The following is a 14,781-nucleotide window of genomic DNA, read 5'->3' as shown; positions in this document are numbered from 1 at the left end:
TGCAAGAGTGACTACCCATCCCCCACCACTCAGCCCATGGCAGACAGCTTTGGAGACAGTGGCACCTATGCCAGGTGTGGCTTGCTAGACCCAGGGTGGGACAGAAAGACCTTGTCCTCCAATTATCTGGGTTCTATGTTCTGATGGCTGATTACTGCTTTTGATCACTGAGGTGCAGACACTGAGGCTGGCTAGCATTGTTTCAACCCCTACCAGCCAAAGTGGCTTCCAGGAGATTTTAAGGAACAGTATCTGTGTTTTTTGTTTCTTTCTTTTTCCCTTTTTCACCTTTTTGATTTAAGGATTACAATACTCACAGGCAACCAGATATATGGCAGAATTTAGAAAGTGACTGCAGATGCCCAAGGAAAAAATTAAGAGGTACAAACTATTATGTATAAAATATACTATAAGGTGGGAGTTTCCTGGTGACCTAGTGGTTAGGATTCCGGGTTTTCACTGCTATGGCCCAGGTTCAATATCTGGTTGCGGAACTGAGATCCCACAAGCCACGCAGCACAGCCAAAAAATAATAATAAATAAATAAAATAAAATATACTACAAAGACACATTGTACAACAGAGGGGACATAGCCAATATTTTATAATAACTATAAATGGAATATAACCTTTAAAAAATGTGAATCACTATACTGTACACCCGTAACTTACATAATGTTGTACATTAACTATACTTCAATTTTTAATATTTTTTTAATTTAAGTGAGCCAATAGAATCCAAAATTTAAAACAGAATACCATTAACAATTGCAACAAAGAAGATTAAATACTTAGGTGTAAATCTGACAAAACATGTACAGGATATGTATCCTGAAAATTACAAAATACTGACGGAATCAAAGATCTAAATAAATGAAGAGACATACCATGTCCATGGATTAGAAAACTCAACATAGTAAACATAACAATTCTCCCCTTGATAGATAAGTTTAAAGTAATTTCTGTCAAAATTCCAGCAAGATTTTGCATAGACATAGACAAACTTGTTCTAAGATTTATATGGAATTGCACAGGTCACAGAACAGCTGAAAACAATTTTGGAAAAAATATAAAATAGAAGGGACCACTCTGCCCAATGTTGAGGCTTACTGTACAGCTACAGAAATCAAGATATGGTGGTACTGGTAAAAGGATAGATACCTAAAACAATGGAGTAGAATAGGGAACCCAGAAATAGACCCACAAAAATATGCCCAACTGATTTTTTTTTAAGACACAGAAACAGTCAATGGAGAAAGGATAGACTTTTCAACATATAATGCTGGAGCAACTGGACATTTATGGGAGAAAGAGGGAAGAAGCACTATCTAAATCTTTAACTTTGTACCCAAATTAACTCAAATTATGGATGAAATGAAAATGTAATGCATAAAACCATAACACTTTTAGGAAAAAAAGGAGAAAATCTAATCTTTGGGACTTAGGACTAGTGAAGAGTTCTTAAACTTGATACCAAAAATAAGATCCATAAAAGGAAAAACCAATAAATTGGACTTCATCAAAAGTATAAAATTGTTTGCTCTGCAAGACACCCTGGCAAGAAGATGAAAAGACAAGCTGCAGACTGGGAGGAAATGTTTGCAAAACACATATTGCAAAGGACTCTTATCTAGAATATATAAAGAACTCTCAAAACTCAACTATTTTTATTTTTTTATAAATTTTATTTATTTATTTTTTGGCTGCATTGGGTCTTCGTTGCTGCTCAGGGGCTTTCTCTACTTGCTGCGAGCAGGGGCTACTCTTCTTTGCAGTGCGCCAGCTTCTCATTGCAGTGGTTTCTCCTGTTGCAGAGCACGGGCTCTAGGCGTGTGGGCTTCAGTAGTCATGATATGCAGGCTCAGTAGTTGTGGTTTGTGGGCTCTAGAGTGCAGGCTCAGTAGTTGTGGCGTACGGGTTTAGTTGCTCCGTGGCACGTGGGATCTTCTTGGACCAGGGCTCGAACCTGTGTCCCCTGCATTGGCAGGCAGATTCTTAACCACTGTGCCACCAGGGAAGTCCCTCAAAACTCAACTATTTAAAAAAAGAAGAAGAAGAAGAAGACCCCAATTAGAAAATGGGCAAAAGACATGAACAGACATTTTATGTGAAAGGACATAAAGTTGGTAAGTAAGCACATTTAAAAAAAAAATGTCAACATGATAAGCCATTATGAAAATGCAAATTCAAACCACAATGAGACATCACTGTGCCCCTTTCAAAGGGCTAAAATAATAAAAGGCAATATCACCAAATGCTGGTGAGGATGCAGAGAAACCAGATCACTCGTGCTTTGGTGGTGGGAATGTAAAATGGTACAGCCCCTCTGGAAAAGAGTATGGTGATTTCTTAAAAAACTAAATATGTGCTTTCCATATAACCCAACAATTACACTCTTAGGCATTTATATTAGAGAAATGAAAACTTAAATTCACACAAAAACTTGTACATAAATGTTCATAACAGCTTTATTTGTAATAGCCACAAACTGGAAACAACCCCAATGTTCTTCAACGGGTGAATGGTTAGACAAACTGGTACAAACCATGAAATACTAGTCAAAATAAAAAGAAACTATTGATACAAACAACAACTTGGACATATCTCAAGAGATTTGTTTTGGGTGAAAAAAAAAGAAGCCAATGTCAAAGATTACATACTGTATGATTCCAGTTATACAATGCTCTCTTTTTAAACCACTTGAGATAGAATTCACATACCATACAATTCACCCATGTAGAGTGTACAATTCAATGGCTTTTAGTATATTCACAGAATTGTGCACCATCACTACGATCAGTTTCAGTACATTTTCATTACTCTTACATAAAAACCCTGCACCGTTAGCTGTCAGCCCCTTTTATCGCTGGCACCCCACCCCCTACCCTCAATCCAACAGCCCCAGGCATCGCTAATATACCTTCTGTCTCAATAAATTTGCCTATTCTGGATATCGCACATAAATGGAATCCTACAATACGTGGTCCTTTGTGACTGGCTTCTTTCACTTAGCATAATGTTTTCAAGATTCATCTGTGTTGGGCTTCCCTGGTGGCGCAGTGGTTGAGAGTCCGCCTGCCGATGCAGGGGACACGGGTTCGTGCCCCGGTCCTGGAGGATCCCACGTGTCGCGGAGCGGCTGGGCCCGTGAGCCATGGCTGCTGAGCCTGCGCGTCCGGAGCCTGTGCTCCGCAACGGGAGAGGCCACAGCAGGGAGAGGCCCTCGTACCGCAAAAAAAAAAGAAAAAAAGATTCATCTGTGTTGTAGCATGTATCTGTGCTGCATTTCTTTTTATTGCTGAATAATATTTCATTGAATGGATATACTTTATAACAGTCTTGAAATGTCAAAACTGTACACGTGGAGAATAGATGAGTGGTTTCCAGGTGTTGGCAGGGGGAGGTGACAGGGACTACAAAAGGGTAGCGCCAGGGACCCTTGTGATGGAACTGTTATGTATCCTGGCTGTGGTAGTAGTCACACAAATCTAGTCATGTGACAAACTGCAAAGAGTTAAACACACACACTCGTGTGCATACACACACCAGTGCATGTAAATCTGGTAAAATCTGAATAAGGTCAGCGATTGTATGAATTTCCTGGTTGGGATATTGCACTGGAGTTATGCAAGATGTTACCATTGGGAGGAAATGGGTGAAGGTCGTACTGAATCTCTGTATTATTTCTTAAAACTGCATGGGAATCTACAAGAGTATCGAAATAAAAAGTTTGTCTTTTTTTTTAAGTGCTTCACTAAAGTCTGACCCACACTCAAGGCAAGGGGAATGAGGCCCCACTATCTGAAGGGAGGATGCTATGGACAGAATATTTGCATCCCTCAGAAATTTTTATGTTGAAGCCCTAACCCCCAATATGATGGTACTTAGAGTTGAGGCCATTGGGAGGTAATTAGGGTTAGATGAGGTCATGCGGGTGGGGCCCTCAAGGTAGAATAAAGCCCTTATGGGGGACTTCCCTGGCAGTCCAGTGCTTAAGACTTCATGCTTGCACTGAGGGGGCCACAGGTTCAATCCCTGGTTGGGTAAATAAGATCCCACATGCTGCAAGCCACAGCCAAAAAAAAAAAAAAAAAAAAAAGAGGAGGTAGCCGTCTGCAACACAGGAAGAGAGCCCTCACCAAAAACTGAATAGGCTGACACCTTGATCTTAGTGTCAAGATCTTCCATAACTTCCCAGCCTCCAGAATTTTGAGAAATAAATGTCTGTTTCAAGCCTCCCTGTCTGTGGTATTGTTATAGCAGCCTGAGCTAAGACAGAGGAATAGCAAAGAAGTTAAACCTATCACACCAGAGATGTGCCATGGAGCAGACAGAGTTGGAGTTAAGCCTCTGCTTCGGAGTTGGAAAAAACTGAGTTCACAGGCATGCTAGTGACCTTGGACAAGTCCCTTGACTTCTCTGAACCTCAGAATGTCCTTCTGTAAAACGGGGATAATAAGGCTGTTGTGAAAGGGCCTTTTTTTTTTCTTTTGGCTGTGCCGCATGGCTTGTAGGATCTCAGTTCCCCAGCCAGGGATTGAACCCAGGCCATGGCAGTGAGAGCCCAGAATCCTAACCGCTAGACCACCAGGGAACTCCCTGAAACTGCCTTTATACTGCATGACCCACAGCCTGGCAGCATGTAAAGTGGGTATTTGCTGTTATTATTATTTTTGTTATTATTGTTCATGTGTTGTTCATGCTAACTATATGGCGAAGCAGGCAGGGCCAGGTCTTCCACGATTTCAGATGCCAGGCTGAATGGCTTGGACTTCACCTCCAGAGCACTAGGGAGCAATGGGAGGTGTGTGAGCAGGGGAGAGCTGGAGAGAGATTCTTTTGGGACTGGGATGGATGACTAGGAATTGAAGGCAATTAGGACAGACAACTATGGCCCAGGTGATGGCTGTCTGGCCCTGGATGATGGCCATGGGGATGGGGGGAGTGAGAGGAAGAGACACATTCAGGATAAGTACTAGGTGTGGGGCTCACATGGTGACCCCATGACCCAGGTTGAGAGGAGCAGTTAAGCGGGGGTGGGGGGGGGAGTTAGATCAGGATTTTAGTTTTGACCTTGCTCTGTACATACCCTTCCCTCTGCCTAGGATGTCTTTTCTTACTGTGCCTTCCTAAAAAACTCCTACTGGTCCTTGGAGACTCTGCCCAAAGACCCCTCCTCTGAGAATCTGGTTTGCAATTTTCTGAGACGCGGGCTGCTCATCAGATTATCCTGCAAACATCTGAATCCCCGTGTAGCTCACTCATCCCTCCCCCCGGGAGCTTCTGGGGTGGGGGTGAGGCAGACCTTGGCTGGCTCCATTGCCCGACCCTCCACACCCCACACAAGGGGGCCTTTGCGCACCAAAAAGGAAACACGGTTTGCAGGACGTTGCTGCAGTTCAGGATTTGCCCACGCGGAAGCAGCAGTGGACAGGTCAAGAGTCTGAGGAGGGCGCCCGGCATTCTGCTGGGGGTCCCGGGAAGCTTCCGAGGTCAAGATTCTCAGACTTTGTTTACCGGGTTTGGGGGAAACCAACAGGATGCGGTTTTTCCCACCGGTAGCACCCACCACGTAGCTGTGGTCCACAGCCCAACAGCTGGTGGAAATTATGCAAAACCTGTTGATTAGTCCCACCTCTGCTCAGAATTCTCCGCGGCGCCCTCCTCCCTGGGGATAAAAACCCTCTTCCCTGCAGCCCCCAAAGCACTCGCACGCACCCCTTACCTCCCTGCCTTCGTTTCCTCCCACTTTTCCCCTGGCTCCCTCTGCTCGAACCACACTGGTCTTTGCGTTCCTCAAATCAAACAAACTCACGATGGTGTCTGGATTTGGGGCAGCTTTGGTGCCTAGAAAAATCCATCTTTGTGGTTACTTTGCAAGTATACAGTCAGTTTAAATTATACCTTTAAAAACAGAGTTTCTCTTAAGTCTTCGGTTCCAATGACAGCTGTTATGTTACTTATACACCTGGCAAAGTGGACCATCACTTTCAGAGAGGTCATTGGATACATATTTGGGTCCATTTAGAAATGTAGTGGGTTGAAATCTCTTAAATATTGCAGATGGCATTTATAAAAGTGTTATATTTGATTCTTTAATCTTAAATCCCTCCACCAAGCAAATGCTTCTGAAGTCCTTAGCGTTGTTACAAATCTAAAAATTAAACATATAAATAGGAGTTTGAAATATGTTCTTTTAAACATTCCAGTACTGCTTCTTAATTCAACCAAATTATCATATGACTTTTCAACTTAAATTTAGCAGCCCAGGGCTTCCCTGGTGGCACAGTGGTTTAGAATCTGCCTGCCAATGCAGGGGACACGGGTTCGAGCCCTGGTCCCAGGAGATCCCACATGCCACGGAGCAACTAAGCCCCTACGCCACAACTACTGGGCCTGCGCTCTAGAGCCCGTGAGCCGCATTACTGAGCCCGCGTGCCACAACTACTGAAGCCCGCACACCTAGAGACAGTGCTCCACAACAAGAGAAGCCACCGCAATGAGAAGCCCGCATACCTCAACGAAGAGTAGCCCCCGCTCACGGCAACTAGAGAAAGCCTGCGCGCAGCAACAAAGGCCCAACGCAGGCAAAAATTAAAAATAAATAAATTAAGAAAGAAAAAAAAGGTTACCATCCTGAAATCAATTAACCAGCTCTGGAAGGAGACACAAAAATCTGGTAACTTTTGTTCCCTCCAAAGCGGAGGACTAGAATGGGAAGGAGACTTCTCACTGTTAACTATTTAGGATTTTTTTAATTGAAATTACAAGGGGGAGAGGACTTCAACTTTATCTCTACTAGTTTTTTTTTTCTTTCATAAAAAGGAAAATGTATATCTGAAGCAATTACAACATTTGCCTCTTCATGTGATGGTAGAGGGGTGTTTTAGGATTATCTTTTGTGCTTTTCTGGTTTTTCTTTTTTTTCAACTTTGGTAAAATGCAAATAACATAAAATTTACCATCGTCACCATTTTTCAGTGTACAGTTCAGTGGCATTAAATACATTCACATTGTTGTGTAACCATCACCACCATCCATCTCCAGAACTCTTTGCATCTTGCAAAACTGAAACTGTCTTCATTAAACATTACCCCATTCCCCCTCCCCCAGCCCCTGGCACCCACCATCCTACCTTCTGTCCCTATGAATCTGACCACCCTAGGGACCTTGTAGAAGTGGAATCATACAGACCTTTGCTGACTGCCTTATTTCACTGAGTATAATAATGTCTTCAAGGTTCATCCATTTGGAGCAGGGGTCAGAATCTTGACTATGTTTTTCAAATTACAGTTAAATTAAAATACAAAAGCACGTTAAAAAAATACGAAAGCACATGCACATGATTAAAACAAATGAGACCTTTTGCAGGGCATGAAGTCTTAGCTTTCTCTCTGGGCATCTCCACGATTCTGAATACTGAATACGCTCCTCTCCCTCTAAACATGCACAGGTGAATGGAGCTCTCATCTGCTGATTTTCTGCAGCAGTGGATCAGGATTTAGCTCACAGCCACCCTTTCCTTCCACCTGCCTTCCACACCAGTGTAGATCCCATGCTTAGGTTCCTCTGATGGCCATCTTTGAAATTTTTCAGCAATATACTTACCTCTTTATTTCTTCTTCCACCAAGAGTAATTCTTTTCACTGTTCCAACTGGGTAATATTATAAGTAAGTGTTTTCAAGGCATTTAAAAAATTTTTTTTAATATTTATTCATTTATTTTGGCTGTGTCGGGTCTTAGTTGCGGCACACGGGATCTTCGCTGAGGCATGCAGGATCTTTAGTTGCAGCATGTATACTCTTAGTTGCAGCATGCAGACTTCTTACTTGTGGCACGCATGCGGGATCTAGTTCCCCGACCAGGGATCGAACCCGGGCCCCCTGCATTGGGAGCATGGGAGTCTTACCCACTGGGCCACCAGGGAAGTCCCTCAAGGCACTCCTTACATGCCAGGCACTCCTCAGTATTTCTACACGAATTCACGTGTTCAATACCCACGACAACCACAATCAGATCTCAGACAGGCACCCTTACTCTTCCCATTTTAGAGATGAGAAGCTGAAGCCCAGAAAGGTTAAGACACTCCCTCCAGGTCACAGAGCTTTGCAAGTAGCAGAACCAGAGCTGCCTCCATTTACTTCTATTTTTTGTTTTGAATCTCACGGGGGGTTGAGTAAGTTCTTTCTTTCATGACCCTAGCTGAGGTTTATCAGAACTTGCCCAGTGTACACTTAAGGCTTGTACATATCATTGTATGTAAATTTCACATCAGAGAAAAGAACTGTAAACAAATATCGAATTCTAGTTAATGGTATGAGCGCTGAAGCCTTGGCAGGGAAGTGTGCAGATGTCTGCAACATATTAAAATAGGTAAAGAGTAAGATAGATGAGTGAACGGATGGATAGATACGAAAGCAAATATATGCAAATCTTAATTGCAGTATCTAGGAGCAAGTGTGTGGCTGTTCGCTGGACAAGTCTTCCAACTTTGCTGTGTGTTCGAAATATTTCAGAATAAGATACTGGGACCTCTGTCCCGTGATCCCCACCGGGAAACCTGTCTTCTCCCACCCAGACAAGCAAGGGGCCCCTCAAATTCAATGTACCCACGCTCAGGTTTGTCCACTTCCCCAAAAATGGTTCCTCTCCCTGAGTTTCTTCCTTGGGTCTGGGTTCTCATTCTCCAGACCTGAAAGCTGGAAGTTGCCAGAGATTCCTCCCTCTAACCACTGGGTCCCAAGATTTACCTTAGGGTGACCAACTATCCTTCTGATTTACCCAAGACTGAGAGGGTTCCCGGGATGTGGGACTTTCTATGCTAAAATCAGGAAAGTCTCCGGCAAACTGGGATGAGTAGGTCCCCCAACTTCTTATTTCTGCCTCTTAAACTTGTTCAGTTTCTCCAAATTGCCACTGCCCTAGTCTATAATAATAATACACATAATAGTAATGATAATAATAACAAGCAGTGGCAGCTAGCTTATAGGGGGTGCTGGCTATGAACAAGGTCCTCTGCTGCATGTTCCATCTGTGACAGGACTTTTGGTGCCAGTACACGACACTCTGTACTGAATAACTGTAACATCACCCGTGTTAAAGATGAAGAAATAGGGCTTCCCTGGTGGCGCAGCGGTTGAGGGCCCGCCTGCCGATGCAGGGGACACGGGTTCGTGCCCCGGTCCAGGAAGATCCCACATGCCGTGGAGCTGCTGGGCCCGTAAGCCATGGCCGCTGAGCCTGCGCGTCCAGAGCCTGTGCTCCGCAACGGGAGAGGCCACAACAGTGAGAGGCCCGCGTACTGGAAAAAAAAAAAAAAAAAAAAAGATGAAGAAATAAGGCACAGAGAGTAAAGCCCCTAGCCCACAGTCACACAGCTAAATAACAGCAGAGGAGCTGAAATTTGAACTCAGGCAGATGGCTGCAGAGCCCCCTGACTCAACCACCTTTAAACAGCCATCCTGGAGGGCTGACCCAACTATACCAGCCACTTGGGGGGTGGCGGTGTCCCCCTCATTGTAGGCTCACCCTCCATCAACAATCATCTGTACCTCCATCAGAATGGTTATTTAGGTAAATACTGTTTTCCTGATTACAAAATCTTTACTAGCTTTTAATTTTTAAAGATGAATTCAGTAAAGTAGAAACTGATAATTTCCCAGGGCAACCATCCCTGGAAGAAACCACTCTTAATTTTTTTCCTGTGGGCGCCAGAATTATTTCTTCTTGGTGAGTAGCAACCAAGCACTTGTAGTTTTGTATCAAAATATAGTGTGATAGACAGATTGATAGATAAAAATTAAGGGATGGATAGAGATACAGATAGATGGATATAGATAAATGGATAGATATATAGATAGATAGGTAGATAGACAGATAGATAAAAATAAATGGATAGATAGAGATACAGATAAATAGATGGATAGATGTAGTTACATGGATATACAGATAGATATAAATAGATATAGAAATGAGACTTCCCTGCCAGTCCAGTGGTTAAGACTGCACTTCCACTGCTGGTGGCATGGGGTCCATCCCTGGTCTGGAAACTAAGATCCCCACATGCCGTGCAGCCAAAATAATAATAATAATAATAGATATAGAGAGACAGGCGATATAGATCTGTCTGTGACGTGCTTTTTTCCAGACTGACCTTTTAAAAACACAGCTTGGACCCTATCCTGCAAACCTGTCACCCTCCAGATCGAGTCCACACTCCGTAGCTCCAGGCCATTAGCTCCTGATACCTCCCACCTCAGGCTCTCCTCACGACATGTACCAATCTGCTGCACACCTCCCTTCACTGACCGTGCTTGTCAGAAGTAATGCTAACCGCCTGCCCCCCTTCTGACCCCATCGAGTGGACATTTGTTGTCCACCCAGACCTGCTGTCGTGGGAATTCCTTGGGGGGCGGGGGACTTGACAACAGTAGAGACAGGGGACTAGGTGTTGGGTGTGTGTGCTGAGTCAGGGTGTCAGGGTCGTCTGAGGAAGTGGCATTGAAGCCAAGTGCTCAAGGACAAGAAGGTGGGGGAGAGTGGGCCAGTGGAGGGCACAGCAAGTGCAAAGGCCCTGAGGTCAGAACACACTGTCCTTAGTGTGATGTGTGCGCAGTGGCCCCAACACGAAGGAGATGCACACATTGACATATCTCCAAGAGTCCTGGACAGATTATCAAAAACAACAACGTTTGGGACTTCCCTGGCGGTCCAGTGGTTAAGACTCCCTGCTTCCAATGCAGGGGGCACAGGTTCCATCCCTGGTGGGGGCACTAAGATCCCACATGCCATGCAGCCTGGCAAAAAAACAAAGAACAACAAAGTTTAGATCTGAAGCAAGCTGTAAAGGAGTTAGTGGTATCCACTCAAGGGATGAAGCCAGGAGGGTGGGGGGAAACCGCACATTCAGACTGGAGGGAAGGTTGTGTCGTGCAAGCAAGTCCCTTCATTTCATCCTTCCCCAGATAATTCCTGAGCAGCTGCCTTTGTGGGCCCCAGATTCTAAAAGCCAGAGAAGCAGCAGCAAACACCACTGACTGCAGACAGCTCTTGTTGCCTCAGACCTCATTCGGGTGGGGAGACAGACTGAAAACAGGATAAGCAGAGTTTGGCTCATCAGGCCTTGATAAGGGCTACTGAGAAAACTACAGCAAGTTAAGAGGGAGTCAGGATGGGGGTGGGAGGGATGCTTTTTAGATAAGTTAAAGGAACTTAAATACAGTGGGAGGGAGCCACGGTGGTAGCTGGAGAAGGAACAGCCTTCTAGGAAAATGGAACTGCAAGTACCAAAGCCCTGAAGTCAGAGCAAGGGCTCCTATTCCGGGAAGGGTGAGAAGGCCAGAGGAGTGGTGAGAGCTGGGGCAGAGAGGGGAGGGGAGGACAGGGAGGAACTCAGCCATGGGATTGACGTTGTTGTTGGGAAGCAAGGCAGGAGTGGAGGGGGAGGGAGGCTCAGAGCCAAATCCTGATCTACCTCCACAGAAAATCAGCAGAAGCGGGCTCCCCTGAGTGAATGGAGGGAAAAGAGTTTACTCGGAACCCCAGAGGTGACCAGAGAGATATAGCCAAGGGTTCACAAGTTTCATTACACACTCCGCAAGAAGTCTGATTTCTTTTCATGTGCGTGTGCTTTTGTACTTTTTAATTTAAAAGATATAGAAGATGTTAACATTTGACAAACTTAAAAAATTGTATCAGTAGGGAATTCCCTGGCGGTCTAGTGGTTAAGACTGCACGCTTCCACTGCAGCGGGCATGGGTTGGATCCCTGGTCAGGGAACTAAGATTCCTGCGTGATGCACAGCATGGCCAAAAAAAAAAAAAAAAAAAAAAAGGTGTCAATAGCATACCATTTTTCAGAAGACACATGTAGGCATAGAAAAATTAATGGAAAAAATTACTGAATAGTCATTCTCTACGCAGACGAGTGTAATCATTTTCCTCGTACTTTTCAGTATTTTCCAACTTTTCTTTAAAGACCAGGTAATATGATATGATAATAAATATTATAATTTTGTGTGATCTCAGAAAAATACAGAAAGCATAGAAGGTAATCCCTCAAACACCCCCAGACCTGCCACATGAAGAAGTAAATGTTAACATTTGGTCCTAATTGCTTCAGGTAATTTTTTTTTTTCCTTTTCTGTGAAAGGAAAACAGTAGGGATAAAGTTAAAGCCCCCTGCCTGACACTCCCTTGTCCCTGAGCCCCAATTCCATTCCTCTTCCTGTCTCCCCAGAAAACAATCCCTGCCCTGGATCTGTGACGAGGTCTTTGCTTCCCATGTTTACATTCAGACCACAGATACGTTAGGAGGAAGTTTGCATTTATTCTGCTGGCAAAATAACACTGATTTTCAAGCAAAAATCCAAACAATACATAATGTATAAAATGGAAAGAGAATGCTCCACCCCACCCCCAAAGAATGGAAAGTAATTAACAGCTAGAATATAAATTTCACCAGCACATGGGGCCCCAGCAGAGCAGGTGTTTCCTATCTGTCTTGTTCCCTGCTGGGTCTGCCAGTACTGGGCATAGAGCAGGTGCTCAGTGCATGTCGAATCCATGTTTAAGTTTCTTGGATCATGACTATTTTCAAAGTAAACTGTTTTATTTTGGAGTAATTACAGATTTACAGGAAAATTGAAAAAAAAAAAGCAAAGAGTTCTAACATACACCTCACTGTTGCCTCTATGGCCAGCATCATCTGGAACCACGATATACCTGGAACATGTACGCGATTCTGTTTCTTAGTTGTGTTACTATTCACAAAACTCCAGGCTTTCTTTGGATGTCACCAGTTTTTCCACAAGTGCCCCTTTTCTGGCCCAAGATCCCACATTCACTTTGTCCTCCCGGCTCCTGGGTCTCCTCCAGTCTGTGACAGCCCCTCAAAGGTTGCTTTTTCATGACTGGGCCATTCTTGCAGAGTTCTAGGCAGGTATTCTGTAGAATATCCCTGGATTTGGGTGTATCTGGTATTTTTCTCATCATAAGCCTGTGGTTACAGGTGACAGGAGAAACCCAGGAGGTGAGGGGCCCTTCTCATGACATTATGTCAGGGCCACGTGATATCAATAAGACATCACTATGCTGTTCACCTGGACCATCTGTTAGGGCGGTGTCTGCCAGGTGTCTCCACCAGAAAGTTCCCGTCTTTTGCTTTCCCTTGTTTACTCTTCAGATGAGACTCTTTTGCCTCCCACCCACCTTCAAAAGGAGGCGGGAAGGGTTGCAGCCCCAGCTCCTGGAGGGGTGTTTCAACATAAATTATTTGCGATTCTAAGTAAGATTGGACTCTTCTGCCCTCACACCTAAAGACCAGGAAATTGAGGTTGAAGATGAGACTTCCTCACTAGAGGGTGGCGCAGCCCGGGGCTGAGGCCCCACCCAGCTCTGCGATCGTGGGGGCCGTGGGCGCCCCAAGTGCGCAGGCAGGTGGAGACTCTGCCTGCGTGGGGACAGAGGGAGGAAATCGTGTCCCCGAGCCACCCTGCCCGGCCGAGCTGCAGCCCAATCGGCAGGTCTGCGCCGCCCTCCAGGGAGCGTTACCTCCTGTTACAGAAGTGCGCCCCGCAGGCGTGGTGGCGCGCAGGGGCCCAGCAGCATCCCCGGGCGCGCCGGCCTGGCCAGGAGGCCCAGGCGCCCGCGTTTGCAGCCGGGGATCGCCTGGGCCGCCCCCTGCCCGCCGGCAGGGCGGGCTAACTGCCGCCTCCTTAAAGCCGGGGCAGCCCCGACGGCTAGCACCCCGCACTCCTGCAGCTCGGCTCGCAAGGCCGCGCCTGGCCTTGACCCCTGGCCCAGCCTTTGCCAGGTGAGACCGCCTGGCGGCGGGAGGTCTCCACCCGGAGGAGCTGTCTCCGCCTGCCCTCGTGACCCACTTCCTGTTTGGCGGGGCTGCGGGGCTGTGAATGAGGGGCCCCCATCCACTCTCGCAAGAGGCTGTAGGGAACCAGCGTGAGTGTGCAGGGGGCAGTCAGGGCCGGGAGGAGGGAGGCAGGGAGGGGAGGGGCAGGTCAGAGCGGCCTCAAGTGCAGGGGCCCCGCTGCCCCATAGCCTGCCCCCCTGCCCTCGGGGTCTGAGGGTCGAAAGTCTGTGGTCACACGGCTTGTCACCAGCTGCCTCCTGCCTGGGTTCCTCCTCCTGAATGGGGGGTGGGGCAGAGAGGAAGGTGTGGGCAGGACTTCCTGGAAAAGGGAGCCCCTGCTGTTTGGGGGAGGGGGGGTGACCCTGGGACTCGGGCTCAGATGTTGTCAAACACACCTCACACACCGGACCTACAACTCAGCTGAGAAACACAACACAGAGACACACAACTCGGCTCGGCCACATGACAGGGACACACAGCTCCCCGTCGCACACACACAGTTCCACTTGAGGACGCAGGCGCGCGTCACAGGCTTGCCACACAGGCCCTGCCAGCGCAGTGTCCACAGCCACGGGGACATGGGACTCCCAGGCACACAGCAGACATGTGACCGAGGCAGGCACGCTTGGCTACACACAGAAAACAGCTCAGACACACCCAGGCACTGGCAGACAAACACGTCCGCGGAAGACACGGACACACATACGGGAGGTGCAGGGCCGGGGCGCACAGATAGAGCTGCGCACACAGCACACACGAGGCCCACGACACAAACGCGCTCCTGTGGGCAGACGCAGAGCTTGTGGGGCAGGCGCGGCTGCACTCATAGGCCAGACCACCCCCACCCCCCACTCCCGCTCCCGCCTCGAATCCCGTGTCCGGCCGCCGGGGAACTAACTCCAAGGCTCACATGAC

The 14,781-nt window shown here is 46.6% G+C and overlaps 1 protein-coding gene across 1 annotated transcript in view; it reads right to left on the bottom strand.

Annotated features, from left to right (window-relative positions):
- The window catches only part of PRKCSH (PRKCSH beta subunit of glucosidase II), a 143,299-nt gene that overhangs the window by 26,232 nt on the left and 102,286 nt on the right, over window positions 1–14,781 (bottom strand). The gene's annotated exons all lie outside the window — the stretch shown is intronic.

This window comes from Leucopleurus acutus (assembly GCF_964270905.1).
Source record: "Leucopleurus acutus genome assembly, chromosome: 3".
In the NCBI taxonomy this organism is placed as follows: domain Eukaryota; kingdom Metazoa; phylum Chordata; class Mammalia; order Artiodactyla; family Delphinidae; genus Leucopleurus; species Leucopleurus acutus.
The sequence above is the reverse complement of the archived record's forward strand: the minus strand, read 5'-3'. Positions and strand labels throughout refer to the sequence as shown.